Source organism: Pinus tabuliformis, chromosome 2_2 (genome assembly GCF_031772625.1).
Source record: "Pinus tabuliformis cultivar Carrire ecotype Pingquan chromosome 2_2, CPIR1, whole genome shotgun sequence".
Classification (NCBI taxonomy): Eukaryota; Viridiplantae; Streptophyta; class Pinopsida; order Pinales; family Pinaceae; genus Pinus; species Pinus tabuliformis.
In genome coordinates this window covers 988,877,175-988,898,298 of record NC_142300.1, presented here as the reverse complement: position 1 = coordinate 988,898,298, position 21,124 = coordinate 988,877,175, and the positions used below count along the sequence as shown (strand labels likewise).

The window sequence follows — 21,124 nt, the reverse complement described above, 5'->3', positions numbered from 1 at the left end:
TTGGTGTATCTCCCCGTGAATTTCCAAGGGGACGTTGGCAACACAGATCAAATGAGAGTGGTTTCTAATAGGTTTCATATTGCACTCTCGAGCAAGGGGAGGAATGAACCCCTTGCATATGGAAGGATGGTGAACTCAAGGAATACTAAGATAGGACAAGGGATAAAGAAAGAGGGAACAAGGGTTAAAAGTGAATAAGGCAAGCAAAACCAACCTACCATGACTAATGGGACTAGGATACTCAAAGAAAACAATGAACCACCAAGGAGTTTCCTAAAGGGTCTTTAAGTTTACCACCTCGATGAAAACATAAGTAATGGAAACCATCAACCAACCTCAAGGAAAAATAGAGGAAGCGAGATTGAAAGGCTTGCATTTTAAATGAAGTGTAAGGGACCTAAACTTAAGCAGAACAATGCACCTAGAGGTGACCCAAATATAATAACTGTAAAAACAGATAAAGCAACAAGACAAGGACCAGAGCTAGAGCTCCAAAGAAAAAAAATAAAATAAATAAAGCTAGGGAGAAGAAGACATCGAAACCAATCCCCTGAAGAAATGTTTGTCACCATGCCCTGAGATATGTTGATTAAAGATGAATAACTCTTTGATGAAATGAAGTAGAGAATTGTATCAAAAAATCCACGCTACTTATCTTAATCCTAGACTTCCTCCTAAGCCAATTTCTTAGCCTAAATTTGCAACACATCAAATAAATCACCTCAAACATTCCCTCAACGCAAAAAAAAGTTGGTTTGGCCTTAAGAGCTAGATACAAGGGGAGTAATCATTCCAAATTGCAGAATATTTCCTTTCTCCCATCTCCCAACAATTATTTCTTGCCATGCCTCTCTCCACCTACATTATCGTGATTGCAAACCCATCACTATTTGTACTAGCTTTAGAGGAATGGAGCACTGACGAGGCCACCAAACCATCCAAACACTAACCACATCCCCCGTGGGTGCCTACCTACTAAAAAAAAATTATATGTATTTGTATTATTTTATTATATGATATTTTTATTTTAAGAAAAGAATGTGTGTTGTGTTAGGCATGGCCATGTCTGTTGTTTTGTTCTGAATTGTTTGTTTCTAATTGTTGTGTTCTGAATTTTTTTCGCTATTGTGTGTTATTTTTCATTTGATTCTGAATTTTGTTGGCTCTTATGAAGGTTCCTTTGGTTTTTAGAGTCAGGGTTATTTTATATTTTCTTGGGTTTGGATATGTGACGGGAGGATATGAAGCTATGATACGAAGTATGATGAAATTAGCAGATTGAAAGATGAGGTATTCACTCTTTTATTAGTAATCTATGTTTCATTACTCATGCATGTATTCTGTAATAATTGTGTACGATATTTTATTCCAGCCGCAGAGTTTAGGGCCTGATCTATATTTAAATGGTAATAATGTATGTATCCTGTAATAATTGTGTAAGGTATTTTATTTCAGGGGCAGAGTTCCGGGCCTGGAGGAGAATCAGAGGCAGAGTTTTTGGGCCAGAGGAAGAAACACGGAGGCGGGGTTTTTGGGGCGGAGGAAATTTTTCTGTGAATAACCCTAGCCCTGATCTTAACTTATTAATATTGTGTGCAGAGTTTCAGGCCTGATCTATGTTTGAATTGTAATAATGTATGTACCCTGTAATAATTGTGTAAGGTATTTTATTCCAGGGGCAGAGTTCCAGGCCTGGAGGAAAATCAGAGACAGAGTTTTAGGGCCAGAGGAGAAAACACGGAGGCGGGGTTTTTGGGGCGGAGGAAATTTTTCTGTTAGTGACCCTAGCCCTGATCTTAACCGCGGAAACAGAATTTCGCTGTTGCAAGTAAACAAGGTATACTAGATTGAAGTTAGTATTTGATCTCAAGTTTACATTTATACAGTGCTGATAAAGATTAATATCCATGGGTATACCAATTTTAAAATGAACCCTCGTTTATTTTTTACTTTCTTAGTTTTTGTTAAGTATTTAGGAAATTATTATATTCCCAACCCTGGTTATTCTGCTTTCTCTATTGCTACCCAATTGCATTTGAACATAATTTCTCTATTGCCACCAATTTGCATTTGAACATAATACATCCGGCCTTAGCGGGGGTGGGGTATCGGGGAGGAAAATATACTCCCCTGCCACCAATTTGCATTTGAACATAATACATCCGGCCTTAGCGGGGGTGGGGTATCGGGGAGGAAAATATACTCCCAGCTGCAGGGGGATTCCCTTATCATGCTCTACAGACAATTCCGTTGAACCCTTCATTGTTAAGTAGTGATTTGGCTTTACCTGATTGATTATGTGGAGTGCTCCCCTTATTTAGGGTTTATTTCTTATGCTCTGTACATAAGGAGTTTTTGGAACTCATTTCTCTGTATGTATTTGTTTGCATGAACTACTCCTACTGTTGGGCAAACCAGTGAAGCAATAGAATATACAACTGCCATTGATGTTGCTTCTTTACTAGCTACCCTTGCTTCTTTGGTTCCTACCCTTGCTTCTCTGTTCCTGGGGCCTTAGCTTATTTTGTGGCTGGTCCTGGATGAAGTGTCCATGGGGTTGATTCTATGTTGCGGAGCCCCTTGTCTTGCTTTAGCTAAAATATTGATCACTTAATTGAATTTTAGCATAAACATAAATCTACCAGTACACAAGTGTTTTCATATTGATCACTTAAGTACATATGGGCATAACCTTTTCACTAAGAAGACCGGTTTTCCTGGTGAAGACCTTGGCAACGATTTGGGGTTGAGATTATAGTGGGGCAATACCGATTCCCTTTATACCCTGCATTTCACTTCAATTCGTAGCTCTTGTTATTGGATAAGAAAACCTACTTTCTGAGGCTGTAGGTGTTGCACTGAAGGCCCTCGATATGACATTAAGCATTAAAGCATAATTTAGAGGCCAATTGAAAGAGTTGGGTGCAATAGGAGAGCCCGTGGCCACCTAGTTAATATTTTAAACCCAGATTCGTGGCCGACCTTAACGGGTTTTGTGTCATCAGAAGGTCACGGAGCTCGCAAGTGTATTGGGTCAGGGTTTATCACCGAGATCCATAGTGTGTCGCATGGAGAAATTCTTTTGCTGAAGCAATGCATAGCATCCACAAACTTTGTGTGATGCTATATATCAATTCATGTAAGCCGAAGAAGATTAGAGTACGTCTCAGTTTCCCTCATAGTTTTTTATCTATATAACCATAAACAAATGATTGGTTGTGAGAATCTCTGTGATGAGAGCTATTGTTGTACAACCGTCATTACCTTTGGCCGGTGAGAGGTTGCACTTCAACACTATTCCTAGACTTTAGATGAGACAGATACGAACCATAAGAAGTTGCATCACCAATATCGAATCTCAAGAAGTTGCATCAATATCGAACTTCCTTGTTCTTACTTACTGCCAGGTCTAAGGGCATCCAAGAAATAAAGAACTGGTTATGGGACATGATATTCTTCTCAATCTCTCACAAACATCTGAATCCTAATCTTCATCACCAGTTTTTGGGATTGCGTCTCTCTGTATGTTTTTGTTTGGATTAATTGCATCAACTACTTGTCCCGCTGCAGGGCAAAGATCAAGAAACTCATAATCTTCACCACTAGATTTTGGAACTGCGTCTTTCTGTATGTATTTGTTTGGATTAATTGCATGAACTACTTGTCCTGCTGCAGGGAAAACCAACAGAATATACAACAAGCTCTGGTTCCAGTTTCTTATTCTTTCTGTTTTTTTTTTACTTGTTGTCACGTGAATTGCATGAAATACTTGTCCTACTGCAGGGTAAACCACTGAAGCAACAGAATATACAACAAGCTCTGGTTCTAGTTTCTTGTTCTTTCTGTTTTTTCAACTTGTTGTCTTGTTAATTGCATGAACTTCTTGTCCCGCTGCCCACTGAGGCAACAGATCTGGTTCCATTTTTTTTTTCTTCAGCTTGTTGTGTTCAGCTTGTTGCCTTCAACACTATTCCTGCGCTTTAGATGAAGCGAAGAGATTTGCGAATGACATCATAATATATTATCTTTTTAGGGCTTCTTATTAGAGATTTGCTAGTGACATCATAATATATTATGTTTTTTTAAAAGTGTAATTTATTTCATAATATAGTAGTTTTTTTAAAGCGTAATTCGCTAAATAAAGCTCATATAAAATCAATAGGTCTTATCTTAAACAAAAACTGCATATAAAATCAATAGGTCTTACCTTCTACAGTTGATTCAGCTGGATTTTGATTTACTCTCTGGAGTGTACAAAAGTCGACCATCAGCATTCTGTTTCAGATTATTGCTCTTTCATGTTTTTTTCTCGGACAGATAGCCTCCCTTATAGGTATTTAAAATTCTATCCTTTTCCATAAGGTTGTCACGTCCCAGGACAAATACACCAACAAAAAAAAATTAATTAACTATCTTATTTTTGTGTGTTTGTGCAATAATTTTATACACAATGTTATATGAGAATGTTACCTTTAAAATGAGTTTATTTTTGTATTTTAATTTATATTTTGATTCAATTTTACAAATTTTAATTGGTATACATTGGGAAAATATAAATAGGCATAACAATATGATGATACATTTGAAAAATATAATCATTACGACATCATGACTATGAATGATAAACATATGGAACATTTACAATTACATTGAGTTAAATGCTTAATTCTATTAATATTGATGTTCCATTTAATAGTATTTTTATTTTGATTTTATATTATATGTTTGTTATTAATTGTATTATTATGTGTTTGTATGTTTGTAATAATTTTATGTATACATCAAATGATATGCAAAAAGTTACATCTTGTATTTTGATTTATATTGATGCTTAATTTAATAAAATTATTTTATGTAAGTATTATTAATCAATACACATTTCAAAAATATAAATGACTATAAAATTAAATATTGTATTTTAATTTTAATTTTGATTTAATTTAATAAATTTGATTTTTTTACCAACACTATTAATAAATATATGTTTAAATTGATTTGAATGTTCTATTTAATTGATATTAATGTTCAATTTAATAATATAGATTTTTTTCCTAAATATTATCAATGAATATGCATTCCAATATCTTATGGTATAATTCTAAATATTTGCATTTTTTTTGTATTATAGGTTTGTTAACTACATTTTTATGTTTGTGTTTGCATTTGTAGTTGCACAGTAATTTTGTGCTTACATAAATCATATGCACGAAATTGATTGTTGTATTTTTAATTTGTATTAATATTTAATTCAATATGTTTTTTCAGAAACTATGAAGTAATACACATTTGAAAATACACAACTACAAAGTGAATTTTAATTTTAATTTTGATTTAATTTAATAAATTCTAATTCTTTATTAAATAATATACATTTAAAATGATGAATGATATATTGAATTGGTATTGATGTTGAATTCAACAATATAGATTTTTACCCAAGTATAATTAATCAATATATATTAATATAGCATGATATAATTATGAATACTTGTATTTTATTTTTTATTATATGTCTATTATTATCTCATAATGGAGGCTTCTTTGATTCATGATTAAAGAAACTCTTCCTGAAAAATCACATCAATGTCTTAAGATGGACCTGTTTCAAAGCCCTACTAAGATTCATAATTAAGAAAAAAAGGAATAATAAGATCAACATATCACCTAATTATAGTATGAGATGCAACCTTAAATTCCAAACAGATAACAAATTAGATAATACTATAAAATATTTTAATAATATAAAAATAAACATTAAAAAAAATAAATTATATTATTATTAATTATTATCATCAAATAATAGATAAACTAATTAATTAGAAATTGTAATGTCCAATTGACAAATACACATGACTATGAACTCAAGTATTAAATGTTGAAATTTAATTTATATTTTGGTTAATTCAATAAATTTGATTTTAAATGATTAATGGTGTATTTAATTGATATTGATATTGATATTGAATTTAATAATATAAGCTTTATGGATTTCAGAGATCTGTGGCTTGAGTCTTTTGAATCATTGAGGGAGAATCCACAGTTTTATCATTTTTGTACCAACTTTTGGAATCCCAAATGGGATCCATCTTCAGGATATGAGAAATAATAAATAGTGATGAGGATAAAACTTTTGGATTAACAAACTGTCGGCTGAAATATTAATTTGTTTTAATATATAGTATTAATATGTTTTAAAAATTAATTTGTTTTAATATATAATATTAATTCTAATATGGAATTAATTCCTAAATAATTTAATTAAATTATTAATATTAATTATATTAATTATATTTTTTTTTTTCCCCTGGGAAAAAGTCGTAATTTCTATTAATAGTAAGAAATTACATTTTGTATATGCCGAAGCATTCAAAGTAGAGGCTGATATGCCTATCGAGTTCAGTCATAATACTGTGAAAAACCAAAATTAGTGTCTCTTCAGTCTCCACGCAGGGAGCTGTCAAAAATGATACTGTTAACATTACAAAATTTAGTGTCTGTCTGCTCTAGCAAGAGCCGTGTAGTAACTAAAATATATACAGTCAGAATATACAAAAATAAAAAACTGTAAGGGCCTTATCGCCCTAGAAACATCTGATCATCGAAAGGTCTGTGGTAATACTGATAGAAAGACCCTTCGTTCTCCTCCTGTATCATCCAATCTTCTCCTTGCCTGAGCGCAGCCGCTTTGGAGAGATGGTCAGCTTCAGTATTTTGCTCCCTGTAAATGTGTTGACAAGCAAATGAGTCAAATGAAGTAATTAGCCTCTTTGCCTCCTCAAGAATGTGTCTCAATGTAAATGCATGACAATGAGATGCATTCGACAACCAATTGCATACGATTTTTGAATCACCGAATAATTGTAGATGTCTACAATTTTTATGAATGGCGAATTGGATGAGATGCATGGCTGTACTGAGTTCAGCAAAATTATTGGTTCCTCGACCAAGGGGAATTTGTAGTTTGAATTTGTGTGTGTCATTGAGGTGTAGTGTGGCTCCTCCCCCACACCCCACCTCCTGTGCTGAGCCGTCGAAGAATCCCCACGGTTTTGAATGATCTATGTCCAGCTGTCTGAGAACACGGGCAGGTCCAGTGTGGTCTTCATCAGGTATCAGGTTATAGTCAGCTAACATATGTAGAGTGATGGACGGCCAGTGGGGTACCCTTAGGTTGAATATAGCCTGATTGCGTGCTATCCAAATAGCCCAGCAGGCTAGAAGCGGTAAATTAAGGGCTTTCCCCGTATGCTCTGTGTGCCAATTCTCCCAGGCCTCCAGTATATTTTGACCGTGCCACTGGTTTATCTGGGGGAGATGAGTTTTGATGCCATTCCAGAATAGAGAAGAGACATTGCAGGTTAAAAATAAATGAGCTGTGCTTTCTTCAGCCTGTTGACACAAATGGCATCGGAATGGACCATTGAATGAGCGCTTCATAAGATTAGTACCTGTAGGGATCTTGTCGAAGATAATATTCCACATAAGTAATCTTGTGCGTGGGGCAGCTTTGAGTTTCCAAAGAGTCCTCCAGGTAGGATGAATAATAGGAGGCAAGTGGGGTTCCATGAGCTTTAAGTAGCCAAGTTTTGGAGCGTAAAGTCCATGTTTGGATGATGCCCATATTATTTCATCTGGACCTTCAGTGAGTCTAATATGTGCCTGGGAGAGAGCATCCGTGTATGCGGACCATTCATCATGCCAATGTTCAGGTATATCCAGTGCTAGTGCATTCCTCCATGCCTGATGTAGAAAGGATGAGTTGTCTCGGTCCCCAATATGCATGATATGTGTAATGCCCCTGCCATGAAGGTGTTGAATAATACCTTCTGAGAGTCTGTGTGAATTACCACAGCCAACCCAGGGATCCAGGCCAATGCGAACAGCGTCGCCAGACTTTATGCGCCAAGTAAGGCTGTCTCTGATTAATGGGATGGTGCTGATGACTGCCTTCCAAATGGATGAGATGTGGTTCTGTGTTCTCCGCTCCCTGCATAACCAATCCATAATATTCAGAGGCCAAATATATTTAGCATATGCAACCCTGGTCCAGAGACTTTCTGAGGTGAGGAGGTGCCACCCGAGCTTAGCTGCCAGAGCTCTAGAGAACAGGTCAAGTCTCTTGATACCCCATCCCCCCCATCGCTTGGGCCTTGCAAGTGTATCCCATTTCACCCATGCAAAGATTCTTCCAGGTTGATGACCCATCCAGAGGAACCTGCTGCAGATATGCTAAATTCTGTTGAGAATACCCTTAGGGATCCAAGTGAGAGCCATCCAATAAACTGGGGTGGCCTCGATCACCGCCTTAATAAGGGTTAGTCTTCCTGCTCGGGTAAGGTAGCGATGATACCATACTTGTAATCTTTTCTCAATCTTAGTAATCAACCAGATCCAGTCGGCAATCCTGTATCCAAGGGGCTTCAGACGGAATCCGAGATACTTGATGCCATCATCCAACGATAAATTACTATAAGGAAAACGCTGATTTGCAAATGCAATTTCATACTCCGAGCATCCAGTGGCTGTGATGGAGGATTTCTGTACATTTATCAACATCCCCGTAGCATGCTGAAAGAGTAGGAAAGAGTTTTGGAGTGAAGTGGAGTCTCCAATACTTCCATTAAGAAAAATGAGAATGTCATCGACGAATAGAAGGTGAGTAAGAATGAGATGATCTGTGATCTTAATACCAGATAGATGATGTCTGTTGTGTGCGGAAATTAAGATTCTACTCAGTCCTTCCATGATAAGCAAAAACAAAAGAGGTGAGAGGGGACACCCCTGACGTAGTCCTCTTTCCGAAGTGAAGAAAGAGGATGCTTCCCCATTGAGGAGAACACTGTAAGAGACATCCGATATGCAGCTCATGATCCATTTGATAAACTCATAAGGAAACCCCAAGTGTGTGAGCAGCAACCGAAGGTATAACCAGCAAGTGCGGTCAAAGGCCTTCGAAAGATCAACCTTGAGAATCATACCTTTTTGTCTCTTGGTTTGCAGAGTATGCATTAGTTCTTGTGCAGTGGCGATGGCCTCGTGGATTTGGCGCTGATGTAAGAAGGCAAATTGTTCCGCTGATATATGCAGTGATAGAATAGGCTTGAGACGGTTGGCGATGATCTTGGCAATGATCTTATAAAGGCAGTTGCAGAGAGAAATCGGACGGAAGTCATCAAAGGTGCAGGGGGCATTGGATTTTGGGATAAGAGCAATGAAGGTGGACTTAATTGCAGATGAGATGCGCCCTCTTCTCCTGCTATCTTCGACAACATTCAGAAGATCTTGGCCCAATAATTCAAAAAAGGCTAGATAGAATTCAATGGTCCAACCGTCGGGTCCAGGACTTTTATCTTTCTTGAACCACTTCAAAGTAGCTTCCAGTTCTGCCATCGATACTTCCTTCTGAAGTTCCTCCGCATCATCTTGTTCAATAAATCTAGGAAATAGTTCAGCTACCCGCATAATCTCCAGGATGTTAGCTTGTGCTGGTGCCTTGTAGATGCTCCTAAAATGCTCCACAGCTAGTCTGGACAGATTCCTTTGGGAGGAGACGGTGTCCCCTTGAGCTGTCCTGAGTTCCCAAATGGTGTTGATGTTCTTTCGCCCATTAGCAAATTTGTGGTAGAACTTGGTGTTAGCATCTCCCTCTGTGAGCCAAATGGCTCGACTTCGGAGTCGCCAACCTTCTTCCCTTTCTTTAAGGATTTGAGAGCGTTTAGCAATCAGGGCCTGATAATGCTCTTTGCTTATCAAGGATGGAAATGTCCCATCTGAAGATTCCTCAAATTCTGAAATGATCTTCTCTGCCTCCTGTAGTATAAGGTTATCCCGGATGCGTTTCTGATGAGCCCAGTTCTTGGTGATCTGTTTTAGTTCCCTGAGTTTCCTTACAAATCCAGCTGAGTGATCCTCGTTTTCCCCAATAGCATTGGATAGCCAATAGGTGTGTACTAGTTGAGTGAATGAAGGATCCTGTAACCATGCAGCATTGAATTTAAAAGGGCTCTTGATTTTATGAATAAAATCATCGACTTCTAAGAAGATCGGGCGGTGGTCTGAGATGCCTCCTGTGCCTACCCATTGACGTACTCTGGGGAGATTATTAACCAGAGGTTCCTTAATGAGGAACCTGTCCAATCTTCTAGCTAGGCTCTGTTCCCCGCTTCTGTTGTTGGTCCAGGTGTACTGGAGTTTTGTGGATGGGATGTCGACCCAGAGATGCTCCTCCAGTAAATTAGATATATGTTCGGTGAGAGGGTCGATTTGTGCTGAGTGACCCCATGATTCACTGAAGCCAATGGAGAAGTTAAGATCCCCTCCCAGAATAACATTATCTCCTTGAAATAAATCTGATGCGAGGAGGTTGTTCCAGAAAGAGGCTCTATCAGAACAAGGGCCATACACATTGATAATCCTGATGTCGTTCGGTGCTGAATGAGTGCAAATGTCCAGTCCAATAAATCCCCTACCTCCAAATGAGTTGTTGATCTCCACCCTTTTGTTATTGACACCAATGGCTAAGCCCCCTGACCTTCCAGATGCATCCAAGGCAAGAAAGGTCCAAGTAGGTAGCCATCCATTCAGGGTGCGGATAAGGGATACAGCCGGGCAAAGAGTTTCTTGAAGAAAAATGAAGTCCATCTGAGAAGATAGGAGAAGTCTCCTAAGTGCTAGTTTTTTGGCTGAGCTAGCAAACCCCCGACAGTTAAAAGAGATAAATTTCATGGAGGAACGAGGGCTGGGCCATTCCTTGCTCTAAGGGCCCGAAGAATCGTTTGCTGCCGTCCTAGGGCAATCTCAGTATCGGCAGTGAGTCTGGCCTTGGAGATACCAGAAGGTCTGCCCCTGGAGGATTTGAGATGAGGAGAGTGTGAGAGAATGAGACCGACAGCATCCGGTCCTCTATCTCTGTGCCGAGACCGGAGGAAGTAGCCGGGAGGGGAAGGATCAGAAACATGAGGGGCAAGCGAGGATGATAATCTAGATGGAGGTGCCGACGGGGCGGGCTGAGGGATGGAACATGCAAGTGAGTGATGAGAGGGAGGAGAACAGGGGGAGGACGAGAGTGCCACTGAGGGAGTAAAAGTAAATGATGATGCAGATGCACTAATAGTAGATATGCCCACAGTCACACATGCATGAGGTTCAGACAGAGAATGGAGAGGAGACTTACCCGATCCCTCCAGATCCTCAGGTGCAATGTTCGGCTGCCCATCCTTCAGGTTCGGCTGCATCCCCGCAGATGTCCCAGCGAAGTCATCTGATGCGGCTACCTCTGCTGTTGTCACATGAGCAGGAGGGGGAGGTTCCAATGGATCTTGAGCCGGCTGATTCTCAGGTTGGGGAACCTGGGATGGGGGTACTACTTCCTCGACACCATGAGTACCAGATTTCTTGAGGAGGGGGCAGTCTCTATAGAGATGGCCAACCTTGTGGCATCGGCGGCATCTATAGGGTACGCCTTCGTAGTCAATAATCTGCTTGCGCTCCGTGTCCCTCCATTGAATCGTGATATGCTCGAGCAGTCCGCCAGTCGTATCCAGATTGATAAGGATCCTGGCGTAAGCCATCATTCCAGTCTGTTGGTAGGATTTATCATAGCCCATATAGACACCAATAGCATTACCAATTCTCTTAAAGATATCCTCGGACCAGTATTGAAGCGGAAGTCCAGGCAGCCTAATCCATACCGGTCCAGTGCCAATGCGTTCAGTTTCCGGGTCGAAAAGAGGAGTCCATCTCTTCAGAAGGACCGGCGCGTGTTCAAAATGCCAAAATGAAGAAAGTACCCAGTTGGTATGGTCGGCACGCGCGAAACGGAGAGCGAACCATCCCCGCACGAAGGTCTGTACAAAGGGGATGTCAACCAGATGGTGACCCCAGACCTCAGCTGCCCACTGTTTCAAACGTGCTGCCGAATAACTGCGTCCTCGAATGCGTCCGACCAAGACTCGATCCGCGAAATCCATGGTCTCTCCCCAGCGAATATCTTCTTCTAACCGAAGGAAAACGTCTTCTGCCCTGGATTTGAAGCACTTATACCGCCGTTTAGGGCCCCGGGGAGGGGAATGACTGTGAGGGGGAACCGACGGATGAGGGTTTGTAAAGGGAGGGGGATCCGGGAGTGAGGGTCCGGAGGGAATAAATGAGGTGGAAGAGCCGGACAGGGGCGGGACGCTTGTGAAACAGCCAGATGAAAACCCTAAGGTAAACGGAATCCCAATCGAAGCACCCGGGATAGAGAGGCCATGGAGCAGAGGGGGAGCGGATCCCGTGACCAGGGGGTGAGTACAGGGATTGGAGATGAGGCAGTCCGATACGAAACCGAGAGTAGCCGGGGAATGAGGAGGGGTGGTGAGGGCCGGCCAAGACGGCGGGTCATCCGGCAGTATGACAGGGGGGTGCGAGAGCGAGTCTGTGAACGGGACCGGCTGAATAGGGGCGGTAAAATCCGAGCTGTACAAACCTCCAGAAGCATCAAAGGGCGTACGCCATATGGATACCCCTTCCAATGGGTCCGCTGTGTAATCGACGGCATCCAATTCATCCATTGCCAGCTGCACCTCAGATCCGCAGACACCTCGGAACGGAGTGAAACGGCGAAAACGACTCGCACCGACTAACCCCTCGCAGCAGTGAAGAAACCGTCGCAGAACGCCGTTAGCAGTGAGCGGCTCAAGTTACCAAATAAGTCACCTGGAGTAAAACGGCAAAGGAAAGTAAAACAGTAAACCAGCGATGTTACGGAGGCGGGTAGGCAGGTTCCAGCACGGTCCTCTGTGCTGCAGTGAACGGAAACCCTCGCTAACCGAACTCCTTGCAAACCCTAGCTTCCGCGTACTCCATCCTCCCGGTTTCAATGTCTATTAATTATATTATTAATATATTATTAATATTAATTATATTAATTATATTATTAATATATTATTAATATTAATTATATTATTATTAATATATTAATTAATAATAATTATATTAATTACATATTAATTAATATAATTATTATTATTAATATATTATTAATATATTAATAATATATTAATAATAATAATTAATATTATTATTGATATTAATTATTAATTTGTTTTAAAAATTAATTTGTTTTAATATATAATATTAATACTAATATGGAATTAATTCTTAAATAATTTAATTAAATTATTAATATTAATTATATTAATTATATTATTAATATTAATTATATTATTATTAATATATTAGTTAATGTTAATAATATTAATTCTATTCATTATATCAATTATTATTATTAATTAATTATTTAATTATATTATTATTTTTAATTATATTATTATTCCTCAATATATTAATTATATTATTATTAATAGATTATTAATATTAATTATATTAATATTATTATTATTATTAATGTATTAGTTAATATTAATTATTATAATATTAATATTAATTCTATTAATTATATTACTAATATTAATATGTTTTAATATATAATATTAATTCTAATATGAGATTAATATTATTAAACTTAGGGAGATATTAATTCAAATATGAAATTGATTTTAACCTAGGGAGTAATAATACTAATAGGAAATTAATTATATATTAATTATATTAATATATAATTAATATAATTATTATTAATTAATATATTAATAATAATATAATTAATATTAATAATATATTAATAATATAATTAATATAATTAATATTAATAATTTAATTAAATTATTTAGGAATTAATTCGATATTAGAATTAATATTATATATTAAAACAAATTAATTTTTAAAACATATTAATATTATATATTAAAACAAATTAAAATTTTTTAATAAACATATTAATATTATATATATAATATTAATAAAACAAATTAATATAATTAAAATTTTTAAAAAACAAATTAATATTAAATTATATAAAAATAAAAATTAATTAAAATAATTAAAAATTATTTCACCCAACAGTTTGTTAATACAAAAGTTTTATCCTCATCACTATTTATTATTTCTCCGATGCTCTTCTCTCATCATCATTCTCATATCCTGAAGATGGATCCCATTTGGGATTCGAAACATTGGTACAAAAATGATAAAAATGTGGATTCTCCGGTCAATGATTCAAAAAATATAAGCTTTTTTTCCCACATATTATCTATCATTATACATTTTAACATTTTGTGATATAAATCAAAATATCCCATATTTTTATTTTGTATAAAGTGTTTTTTATTGGTATATATGTTTGTGTTTATATATAATAAATAATTGTATGCATACATAATATAATATGCGATAAGCTGAAAGTTGAATTTTAATTTATATTGATCTTTAATTTAATAAATTTATTATTATTATTTAAATTATCAAGTGATATACATTTCACATAACCTTGAAGTTAAATATCATGATTAATCTATATTGATGTTCAATTTAACTTAACGATTGTTTTCCATCAACATTTCAATATTTTATCATACAATTCTAAACGTTTATATTTGTTTCCTATTATGTGTTTATAATGTTATACATTAATAATATTATATATAAGAGGTTCAATATTATATTTTAATATTAAGAGCTTAGACTGACTATTGGTCCTTTGAGGCAATAAAGATGCCAATCACTTGCCAAATGACTTTCTTAGCGGAGCTTCTATTTTGATGGGCATCCATTATATCAGAGTGGGATGGGAGGGCTAGCATTAGTGCAACCATTGTGGTGGAGTAAAGTCTATTTTGTCCCAATTCTAACATTGAGAGAGGAGGGAGGTAAGAATGCATTGATCCCTATCTAGATCTATCAATGAAGCACTTAGTTTGGGGTCGTGGTTAGGCATATGGCTATCCATTTTATTTCCCTCTCGAAGAACATGAGAGAGGAGGGTGGAAGGAATTTGAATTAGGAGCTTTGCTATGTTTTTTACTCAATCTCCCAATCTCAAGATCTTGATTGCTTGGCATGCGTTAGAACCACATTGGATTCTTTGAAATATATTTATTATTATTTTAAAATTTCCCTCCATGATGAACATGGAGTAACACTTTCCTATGGTGATGAAGAGGACTTGTTCAAGTGCCTAAATTTCTAAAACATTGTTGGTAGTGTGACTGATTTCTCCAGCATATATGTGAGGGATTTGAATTTGTGTTGTCAAGGAAATCTCCATATCTAGTTAGACCTAGATTCCCTTTGGAGACATCATCAAAATTTTGTTTGATGAAGCCAATGAGAAGGGGAGATGAGTAGGTAGGGCTAGAGGGAGAGGAGGGAGGAGGTGAAGGGACATAAGAGAAGAGATGACAAGAGAATCCAAAGGAGGAGAGGATGAATTTTTTGACAGGATTACAAACCCAATCCTTATCAACCCAAGAAAGCAAGAGAAATGATTCCCTTAGGTTGTTGAGAATAATTTGCCAAAGATTGTGCAAAGAGTGTTTTGTTTTTAAAAACTATTTCTCTTTCCAAGTGTTCTAGAGGAGGAAACAAGGGAGCTTGTTCCATGCTTAATTGGTGATGTGGTTATGTTATAGCGGCTACAATCACCCTCCAAAATTTTGGTTTTCACTAATTTCGGAGCCTCCCTTGAAGAGTTTGACTTGATGACTGCACACACTCGGGTTCACTCCGTGAGCTCGTGTGAGTCTTTACATCCGCCTTGCTTGTTAATTGCATTCATGTCTCTTCATGTTGATGTCTAAGTCATGCTTGCGACCATGTTTTGGCTATGTTCAAAGTATTCACTTTGTACGTGCTTGTTGTGTTCGCTATGAAAGTATTTGTCGCAATCACACATGGAGTCACATTCAGAGTCGCGCAAGCATTGTCTTGATCAATGAACAATCAATCATGAGTGTCGCGATTGTCACTTACATCGTTGGTCAATCTTGTTGAACATGTGTGTATGGATGGTTTGGTCATTTCATTGTCAAGTCATGCGAGTGTGTGTTCGTATGATCACCTATGCATCTTTCGATTGTTCACACACTTGGCCATTTTTACTGAAGGTTATGATGACTTGACTCCCCTCTGATAGACAGACCATCACCATACCATCAACTATCAACCGGAACAGCGCATAAGCACCAAGCTAATCTTTTCGAGCTGCATTTCCCACAAGCAATTCAATCATCTATCATGTTGGCCACCTAGATAGTTGGACCCGACAGTCACCCCGATGCTGACTCCACTCAAAAATTGCGCAAAGGCAACTGACCTCTCTCGCTCAACTGACCAAATAAATTGCATAGACAGGCTGGACAGACACCAAGTTCCCATCCCTGTCTCCCCCAAAAAATTGCATAGTTTTCCTAGCTAGTCATCTCGACAGTGGACCAATTGTTCCTCTCAGAAATTACGCAGTGTTTATGTGCAGCCCTTCCTCTGCCGATCAGCTCAAATCAGCGCAGAAATTGCGTAGAGATGATCAGAAGACCGACCTCTCGGCCTTAGTGCAGTTTTCCTTGCCACCAGACCAGCCTCTTGGCCTTAGTGCAGTTTTCCTTTCCAGCAGCCCCTAGCAGTAGATTGCCAATTCCCTCGAGGAATTGCACAGTTTCTGCTGCCAGTGACTCCAACAACCAATTGGTAGTTCCCTCTGGAAATTGCGCAGTTTTGGCTGCCACTGACCCCAGCAGCCAACTAGCAGTTCCCTCTGGGAATTGCGCAATTTTGTCTACAAGTCTCCTGGGCAGTTCCCCAGAAAAATTGCGCAATCCCTACCTGCTGACCCTTCATGCAGCCTGGCCCGTTCCCTTGGAAAATTTCCCAAATCTGGTTGTCCATCCCTGCTGCCCGTTTGTTCTGAAAAATGCACAGAGCATGCTTGCCTTGCCTTCCAACAGCCTAGATTGTTCCTCCCAAAATTAGGGCAATTTTTCCTCCGAGCCAAGACAAACCTCGCACGCAGTCACTGTTGACTCGGATTTCCCGTCTCCATCTCTTAGTGAATCTTTTGCAGTTTTCATGAGCAGTGCCCAGAGCCATTATCCCGCATTGCAGCCTTGTTGCCTCTCCCGGTCACCTGCATCCGAAATGATAATGTGTCATGGTAGATTAGGAGGTTTTGGATTTGATATCATCTCATCATGAGTGACTGTAGGTACAGGTACACCAACAAACATGAAAAGACGATGAATGGGATGAACAAATAGAGCACATGCAGAAGGACAGATTCACCAACGAACAAACAAACGAAGTATGCAAAGTAGATGAATGCGACGAACATGCACTTTCGCAAACATGTGAGCCTGTCAAGCCTTTCAGCATGCAAGCAAGGAACAACATGCTAAAGCTTCATCAAGTGAACCAAGGACCATCGAAGGCTCTGCACACTTATCCATGCAGAGGTGAAGCTATGATACACCATGAAGACATCTATCACCCAACAATACTATATTTCAACATGCACTCCAATAACATGAATGTACCAACATTGTCATGTCAAGTCATATCAAGTCACGTCATGAGTCATGTCGCCCACATCTCCACTATGGGCTTGTTGTCAATCAATGTGATGTAATGTGGAAGTCCAAGAGACCCACTTATTGAACAAAGAGTCATGTAAGTCAAAAAGTCATGGAAGTTAAACGGTCATGAGGGTAGTCGAACAACCACAAGGGTGAGTTTCACCCTTGGCTATAAATACCCCCTCATTTTTACATGCAAAGGACTTTTCGCCTCAGCTCCTCCCACATAGCCAAGAGAGTCTGTAATATTTTCTTTGAGGAGTAAGTAGTGGCTCTAACGCCCTGCACTCGAGGTTAGTGATGTATGGTGTAATGATGTGTCTTGGAACTTTCACTTAATTCAAAAACTTGCTAACAGGCCAACACATTTTCACACATGTATTGTATATGTTGTAAGACTGATCTTTAACACTTGTAATGCATGTTGCTTTAACCCGTGTTCTACATCTGAACTGCTTCATTTGTTGTAATGCATAATCTATTAACGAAAATGTGTTGTATATGATGTTAATATTGTCTCGCCCATGTAGATTGATCTCTCGGACATTAGACAAACCTTTCACATGAAGCTTGTTGTAACAACCATTGCACTCATTCGGATTAATCTGTGAGTGATGTAGGTGTTATCTTACTTGTATTTTGTGACTGCCGCATCCATGTGGATTGCTCCGCCAGAAGTTGTGCATGTCCTGTTGTGTTTTGTGTTCCTAACAGTGTTGGGACTGATCCCAATCAACCTGGAACTCACTTTCACCCTCTCCCTTGACAGTGAAAGGACAATTGACACAAGTGACACTTACAATCACCAAGCACATGAACCTCACTTCTCGAAGATAAAGTGAACCACTCTCCTGTGTTGACAAGCAACAGTTGAGGCAAATCCTTAAGACAATGGCAACGAGGCCATCATATCGGATGGGACTCCCACATCAAATGGTGTGAGGTCTAGTTGGGACTTCATACTAGGGTGATCCGCTGAATGATGGCGGTTCTAACACCATCAACATAGGAGGGCAACCAGTTGTACATGGCTGAAATTCCCCTCACACTCACTCATCAATCATTTGGTCAATGTAGTAACTCGCACTCCCTCTCATGTGACTATGCAGTTGGTTACTCCTCACCACCTAGAATTGAATGCAAGATTTCATATAAACACCTTCGCTCCGTCCAACCCGTCACTTGCCAGTTTGTGAAAGCAGTCGGACTGATCCCAGGCGTACAACATCTTCCACACACATCTAGGAAGCCAAAAGCCACTCCCACAGGAGTTGTTGTATCATCAGTGGAAGAAGCAGTCCTTGCCACGCTTGAAGGTCTAGAGGAAGCTATCGAAGACGGAGAGGGACCTCTAATCTTCCTTGAAGACGAACAAGCCACTCTTGTGATCTTGGGATCGAACTCCGATATAGGAGGTGGAGGGGAAGGAAATGAAGGAGGTGGAGATGGAGACAAACCAACAGAATGAGATCTGAAACCATGAGACTATGAAGGAGAGGAAGAGGATGAAGAAGATGAAGATATGGCTGACCCAAATCTTGAATGGATGACTGAGGGATCATTGACTCTCCCAACTGTTCTGCACAAGATGTCAAAGTGAGCAAAGAGAATGAACATTAAGTTCAACCCTGACAATGTGGTGAAGGCATAAGACCACCTAGACAATTTTTGCCTATAGTTGTATACCCTTGAGGTATGTTATGATGACGTAGCATGTAGATTGTTCCCATGTACCTTGGACGACTGCGTAGCTACTTGGTATCACAACCATCCTTCAAACTCCATACAAAACTGGGGTTCTTTCAAACGTATGTTCCTCAAAAAGTTTGTTGATGACAAGATCCCAGCCATGCTGCTCAAGGATGGAGGGAAAGAGAAAGTGAAAGACTTCAATCAGAGGTTTATGCATATTTTGAACAAATTGGTAACAAACACTAAACCTCATGACTCCATCAATGCTGAGTATTACACGTCTGCATTGTCGACCACCATTGCACAGTTTGTCAAGTGAGCTGCGAAGCCAACTCTTTTAAAAAGTAGTAAAGAGGCTATTGTTGTTGAAAAAGACATGCGCACAATTGGAGTCATCAAGGGATGATGTATCAACGAAAGACTCCAAGGATGCGAGCAAAAATCCCCAAGCAATGACGAGCAAGGGTAGAGACAATGAAACAACAAAAAATGGACACATTCGAAAGTAGCCATCTCCCAGTCAGAGACAAGCAAGCAGTTCATCAACCAACTCATCAAGCAACAACCGGTTCGCTTCCAAATGTGCAAAGAAGCTTGTGTTCCAACTCGATCAATGTGTTGATCCTAATTTCTTTTCCTTCCATGAAGAGTTCCACCTCGATAACTCTTGTTCATATTGGAAGTGAGTCGTTACCTCTATCTGTAGTCATACACTCGATGCGGAAGGTGATATACAGGAGTATCCAGAAGACACTGATGATAGCAAAGAGGTTGCACTTGATGAAACACCAAGTTCTGGGCATGTGGTGAGCGTGTATCAGTGCTTGCAAGTAATCTCGAAGACAAACACCGAGAAGCAACCCCAAAAGAAAAATGATCGTTACAATCTTAGGAGTAAAGGGGCTCCCCCTACTCTTGGGGAAATGAAAGATAAAGTGAGACAACTGATAAAGAAGGTTGATCCACCGGCTGTCTCAAAGCAACAAACACCAAGCAAGTCTGGGAAGATAACAGTTAATAAGAGTACATCCATGAGCAACAAGTTTCAAAACACTCTGTTGGACAACATGAACATCTGTTCCACCCCTGACACCTTGGTGAGTCTACCACCTCTGGACTACAACATAGTTGATGACATGAAGAACACTCGGGTAAACATTAGTTTGTTCGAGTTAGCCAAAGTCCGGAGTCAGCGAGATATCCTGCTGCATGTGTTGGGACAAACAACAACGGACACCGCAACTTCTACCAGCAAGGGAGCAAGCACACCTCCCAAATCACTATCTACTATTCTCAATACACTTTGGATGGAAGAAGAAAACTCAGGTTGCCCCCCATTCTTGCTTTCATTCGAAGTTTTCAACTACAATTTTCACAACTGCTTGGTTGATTCTGGCGCGACAGCCAACGTCATGTCGCTCTCCATTGCTAAGAAGATCAATGTACGATGGAGTGAAACATCCAGGAGAATCATCCAACTTGATAGAACCTCAGTACCAGCCATTGGTGAGCTTCGAGACGTGATCATTCGACTATCCCATGACGGTCGAGTCCACCAATGCATCAACATAGTTGTTGTGGACATACTGGAAGCATATGGATATTTTGCTACAGACTGGTCTCACATGTGGCTTCCGTACAAGGTCAGATGCAACCAAATCCAAGTTTTATTTGAGAGGTATATGAAACACAATGTCACTCCCCTTAATAGTGAGAATGAATCATTGGCCTTCGTAAAACTCATGTTTGGAAACTGCCTCCTAGAAAATACATTGGAGCGTTATCCTCCATGGCCAGCTCCAACCTCATCAGACAAGCAGTTGGGACTCCTTCCTCGCCCAACTGATGGTAATGGAACTTGTGCAGTTTGTTTTTCTAATAATAGTAGTTGTAGTAGCAATACTAGCATGCCAAACGGTACATGTACATATAAGTTGTGGACCATGAGTCTTGACAAATTGGGAACACATGATGGCTCAAGGACCAAG

General features: G+C 39.0%; 1 long non-coding RNA gene across 1 annotated transcript; it reads left to right on the top strand.

Annotated features, from left to right (window-relative positions):
* Positions 1-1,118: 1,118 nt before the first annotated feature.
* Positions 1,119-2,084, top strand: LOC149196637 (uncharacterized). Its single transcript, XR_016254147.1, has 3 exons — positions 1,119-1,290; positions 1,456-1,553; positions 1,677-2,084. It is a non-coding gene; the product is annotated as an uncharacterized LOC149196637 (long non-coding RNA).
* Positions 2,085-21,124: the final 19,040 nt, after the last annotated feature.